This window comes from Rhinolophus sinicus, linkage group LG12 (genome assembly GCF_036562045.2).
Source record: "Rhinolophus sinicus isolate RSC01 linkage group LG12, ASM3656204v1, whole genome shotgun sequence".
NCBI lineage: Eukaryota > Metazoa > Chordata > Mammalia > Chiroptera > Rhinolophidae > Rhinolophus > Rhinolophus sinicus.
Genome location: NC_133761.1, coordinates 17,414,247 through 17,420,246, shown reverse-complemented (window position 1 = coordinate 17,420,246; position 6,000 = coordinate 17,414,247). Strand labels below are relative to the sequence as shown.

At 47.8% G+C, this 6,000-nt stretch overlaps 1 pseudogene; it reads right to left on the bottom strand.

Annotated features, from left to right (window-relative positions):
- Positions 1 to 2,076: 2,076 nt before the first annotated feature.
- On the bottom strand, positions 2,077 to 3,272 carry LOC109455668 (glyceraldehyde-3-phosphate dehydrogenase; annotated as a pseudogene).
- Between the last annotated feature and the right edge of the window lie 2,728 nt (positions 3,273 to 6,000).

Below are 6,000 nucleotides of genomic sequence, written 5' to 3'. Positions count from 1 at the left end.
CCATATTATGAATCAGATTATAATGCCCTTGAGAAGGAACCAAATCATCATCTTCCATTTGCCTCTTCAGATTCACTCTCTAATGTTTTCCACCCGGCTCTCTGTCCCAGAAAACTGACCTGTAAAGATATAGAATAAGACTCTTGCCTTTGGCTTCCAGTTGGGGGACAGGCACAAGGAGAACTGGCCGGTATTGGAGGGAGGAAGGACTTAGGCGTGGGGCATTTAATCCTGCAGAGCCCTCTTCTGTGCTCCGTGGTGGGCTCCACCCTTGATGCAAAGCCGTAGCTCCTGTCATGCAGCCCACTCCTCACAGTTCTCTCTGTCTCTAGTCTCCAGTTACCCCTCCCTCCCTGTCATAGATTGTATCATTTGTTTACAGATGTTCGTTTCCTCTCTCACGGCAGAGCTTGACCCCACCCCATGGATTTTGGACTCGGCCATCTGACTTGCCTTGGTCCATGGAACATAAAAGCAGGGTATGCCATTCAACGCATCAGAGCAGAAGCAGTATGTGTATTCTTTCATGGTCTGGCTCTGCCCTCCATCATCAGACAGCATGTCCCAATCCACAACTACTGTCAGCCTGGATTCTCACATGTGAAAACACGTGCAGCTCAGTCAAGCCAGCCAAGTGGAGCTAAGGCCACTGAGTCCCACTGAACCCAGCTGAGCCCAGCAGAGTCAAGCAGAACCACAGCCAGTCGCCAGCCCTTGGGTAACATGCACAAGAAATGAAGATTTGTATCATAAGCCAGAGATCATTGAGGTTGTCTGTTATCACAGCAGAAGTCAACCGACACATTTTCATTGCCCCCGTCAGACCTGTTTTTGAAGAGCACCTACTTGTCTTGGATTCAGTGATTTTCTATACCCCATGGGGTTTCCCCCACACTCTCCCCAAGCCTTTATAAATAGTTCCTTTATTAAAGACTCCTCAATTTACCTAAAGTGATTATGGCATCTGTTTCTTGCTGAGACCCTGACAGATACAGGTCATATTTAGAGCTGAGAATATTAAAAGAAGCCACAGAAAGGCTTGATATAGAGTAATGCTTCCAAACTCGAACAGTTAATACAAGGAAACGGAGGATGGGAGGGAGGAAGAAGAGAAGGAGGAGGAATGAGAGGGAGGAGGAAGAGAAGACATACGGAGAAGAGAGGGGAGAGATGCAGAGGAAGGAAGAGGGAGGGAAGAGGGAGAAGAAAGCAGTTATTGAGGATTTACTATGTGCCAGACACTGCGCTGAGAAGTCAAAGGTTATCTAGTTTCATCCTTATAACAACCCTAGGTACTATTAATTATGCTCATTTTGTAAACAAAAAGAACAGAGTAAGCAGCTCTAACAAGGTCACCCACAGAAAAGTCCAGATAAATTGCTCCACAGCCTCAAGATGGAACACATCTATTATAGTAATGCTGGTGGAAGGCTTCCTGGTGACAGCATCTGAGAGGGCCTTGAAGCATGGTGGAGTGATGCTAGTTATTCAAAACTCTTGGGCAATGGATGCCAGGTCTTGCTGGGCAGGGGAACTACAAAAACAACTACAATTTGCAAAATGTCAACAGAGAAGCAAGTCAAGTTCATGCCTTTGATAAAATGTGAGTCTCTGGGTAGCTCCAGAGCTCATTTGGGTTCTGTGGATTTCATGAAAGAAGCTCCATTAAAAGCCTAATACGTGCATAGAACAAGCAGCACACAAATAAGTGAACCATGGGGCTCTCCTCTGAGGGAGAGATGAACATACAAGTTCCCATTGTCTCTTGGGCTTTCTTTCTGCTTCAAGATTGTCCTCACACAAGTGACAGTTTAAAAGAGGCCTCTGCCTTGCACTGATCTTCCAATCACATGCTGTCCATGCACCAGTATTGCATGGAAGTCTGTCTCTAGAAATGCAGGCAGATGTGCCATTATTTAATTGCGATGAGCCTTTTGGAAGAAGCCTCACACAACCAGCTCTGCAGCATCACCAATTACCATTTACAAATGATCAACACGTTATTGATAAGGCTGCTGATTCCACTGCTGGGTAACTCAAATCCTAATCCTTTCTTTTTTTTGGGGGGGTGAGGGGCTGGGTACAGCGAACTTTATTGATAGTGCGTGACAATGTAGATTTCCCTAAGCCCCTCCCCTTCTTCAGGGGGTCTGGGATGGAAACTGCGGCATCAGGAGATTCTCAGTGTGTGTGGGATCAATTTGGGGCAAAGACTCCCCAGTAGCTGAGGGCCTCTCTTCCTCTCATTGGGGCTGGTGGTCCTGGGGCTCTTACTCCTTGGGGGCCATCTGGACCATGAGGTCCACCACCCTGTCGCTGTAGCCAAATTCACTGTCATACCAGGAAATGAGTTTGACAAAGTGGTCGTTGAGGGCAACGCCAGTCCCAGCATAGAAGGTGGAAGAGTGGGTGTCACTGTTAAAGTCACAGGAAGCAGCCTGGTTCTCAGTATAACCCAGGATGCCCTTGGGGCCCCTCCAACTCCTGCTTCACCACTTTCTTCACGTCATCGTATTTGGCAGCTTTATGCAGGTGGCAGGTCAGAGCCACAACTGACACATTGGGGGCAGGGACACAGAAAGCCATGCCAGTGAGCTTCCCAGTCAGCTCAGGGATGACTTTGCCCACAGCCTTGGCAGTGTGGGTCCAAGCAGGAATGATGTTTTGGGCAGCCCGTCGGCCATCATGCCACAGCTTCCCCTAGGGGCCATCCACAGTCTTCTGGGTGGCAACGATGGCATGGACTGTGGTCATGAGTGCCCCCACAATGCCGAAATTGTCATGGATGACCTTGGCCAGGGAGGCCAAGCAGTTGGTGGTACAGGAGGCATTGCTGACAATCTCGAGAGACTTGTCATACATCCCACGGTTCACACCCATCACAGACGTGGGCCATCCGCAGAAGGGGCAGAGATGATGACCCTCTTGGCTCCACCCTTTAAGTGAGCCCCAGCCTCCTCCAAGGTAGGGAAGACACCAGTGGGCTCCACAACATACTCAGCACCAGTGTCACCCTGTCTGATGCTGGCGGGATCTCGCTCCTGGAAGATGGGAATGGGCTTTCCATTAATGACAAGATTCCCATTCTCAGCCTTGGTGGTGCCTTTGAACTTGTCATGGCTGGAATCATACTGGAATATGTAGACCACGTAGTTGAGATCAGTGAAGGGGGGTCCTTGAGGGCCACAACATCTACTTTGCCAGAGTTGAAAGCAGCCCTGGTGACCAAGCACCCCCATACGACCAAATCCGTTCAGGCCGACCTTCACCATCGTGTCTCAGGGCCACAGCTGGCACTGTGCTGGGAGACGCAGCCAATGGTCACAGGAGCAGAGAGCCTTCATACCTTCTGATTTCATCTCCTTTCCTGGAAAGGTTCTCAGTCACCAGTGTATCTGCCGAACTCCTTCCCCTTCCAAGTGGAACTCCAACGTCCCTTGTGAAGTCCTCCGATAAGTGGCTGGTTGAGTGTAAACACTTGGCTGCTCAAGCTCCCGCCCCAAACCCCAGCTCCAACCCAGCTGTGTGACCATAGGCAAGTTACTAACCGTCTCTTTGCCTCAGTTTCCTCAGCTATCTGATGCCTCCTTTTAGATATTGGTGAGTAAGGCAAAGGGCATAAAAGCCCTCTGGACCCAGTAAGATAAGAGTGCCTACCCATGAGGCTGCTGTAAGAAATGAATGTTACCTTCTGTAGAGAGTGCAGAATGGTGCCTGGCACATAATGAGTGGCATTGAAATGTGTGTTATTATTTCTGCATACCTTCGCTCCTAACAAACTGTGCTAATTAGCTCTGTCTTTCCAGCTAGACTTAATTCCTTGAGGGAACTGTTCTGTGCGTCTTACTCACCTTTATGGCCCCAACTCTCGTCTGGTATATAGTAGGTTTTGCGGAAATATTTCCTATTTGCTGGTTATTTTGAGCCCAACTAAGCTTTTCTCCCTCCCCCACACTTGGGCTGGTTCTACCAGCCTTCTGGGGAAACATGGAAACATGTCAAGTGACCCCTTGAGGGAGGACAGGGCTTGCTGATCTGAAGACAGCTAACCACCCAAGTATAATTTTCCCTTTTTGAGACAAATCATCAGCCTGTTACTGTAGCTGCTCCTGGATGGACCATGTTCACTATTTCTCCAATTCCAAGGCAAGCACAGGCCAAGAAGGAAACAGGGCAGCAGATGGGGACCGTGGCAAACATGCAAATGTGTGCCCTGAATGGACAAGGCAGCTCCTAACTCATCACTGCCATAAAAGTTGCCTGGTCTGACGTTGCCAGAGCTCTTGATGTTTCAAGAGAAAGTAAAGGTTCGTGGGCCACCTCCTGATTTTTAAATATTTGTGACAAGCTCAAAAAGATTAAAAGTATTTTGCAAATCAAATCACACACATCTGGCAGGGAGGTGAGGTGATGGATATCTTAATTAAGCAGACGGAGGGAATCGTTTCACAAAGTATATGTATCACGATGTACACTTTTAATATATTGCAATTTTGATTGCCAATTATACCTCAATGAAACTTAAATATAGCACATATCACTAGTTAGCACTAGTTGGCAACTTGTGATTTAGTGGCAAGAGCTACCAACCAGCCCCCAGGCACAGTCTGAGTACATAATTTCCAATAGACAACCCAACGTTAGGTCCAATGGTAATAGATGGATAAACTAGTTTTGGAAATAGCATGGTTCTGTACTTTAGGTGCTCATTCCGTCCTTTGTCCCCTCTCAGACAGTAATTCCCACTCATTTTCTTCATGCTGTTCACAGCCCCATTTTTCTCTGTACTAGTTTGACAAGTATTTATTGAGCAACAACTACGTGCACCATTTAGAAACTAAGACACAGCAGTGCACATGACAGAGATAATCTCTGGTCTTAAAAGAGTCATTCAGGCTTTCTCATTACTGCATGGCCCTGCCCCAGTATAGACCACATACCCGCCATGCACCTGCTATGCCCCAGGCCAGAATTGCCTCATGGGAATGGGAAAGCCCCATGGAGACCTGCTAGTTGCCTATGGTTGGCCATATTGATATTTAAAAGCATCGAATGCCCTTCCTGGGGGAAGATTTACTTCCCTGCCCCATTGGCAGCAGACTTAGCTGTAATACTTGATTTTGCCAGAGAAACATGAGCAGAAGAGATATGTGATATTTCCAAGTAGAGACTTTAAAACCCAGCTTAGCAGTTGCCATAGTCTGGTTTCCTTTCACTACAAATAACACAGCTTTCAAGGTAGAGGCTGTTCCATCAGCTTGAGTCATGGAACAAAGCCACCGTCAATGAACATGAGGCATGAGTACAGGATAAACCAATGGCTCAGAAATCACAGAGGTGGGGTCATTTTTCACTGCAGCATGACCTAGCCGATTCAGGGCTCTGAAAGGCCAACGGGTCTACAGTCAGGTTGAGTGGGGCTTGAATCCTGACCTTGCCATTTACAACCTTACCATGTTGGCATGTGCCATCTTGGCAAGTTGTGTAACCTTTCTGAGCCTTAATTCCTTATCTATAAAAACGAGGATAATAATGCCTACCACATATACATTTGAGGAGAAGTCTAAATGCGGTAACAAACATGGAGACCTTCGCCCTGTTTCTGGCACTCCACACCCATCCCTCCTCAACCTTTCTCCGTCTGTAAGTGCAACCCTAACAAGCAAAAATGTGTGTACACATGCATCTCCCCATTTCCCGGGAGCCTTTTCTTCCCTGTCCTGTCCTAATGACCAGCGTTCAGACCATCCCCTGTCCTGCTCTACACTTCCATACTTGATCTCCTGGTGTCCCCTCTGACCAGCACCCTGTTGTCTCCTACACACACACCTAGACATTCATCTTCCTTCTGACACCTGCCCTTCCTCCCTTTTCCAGCAACAACTGTCTTACTCGAGAGCCTCAACCTCCTTGCCTGCATCTGCAATCACCAGTGAAATGCTGAGCACAGCTGGGTTTTCACAGCCAATGGCTAATTGCAGGGAGCTGAGGGTGACCCAA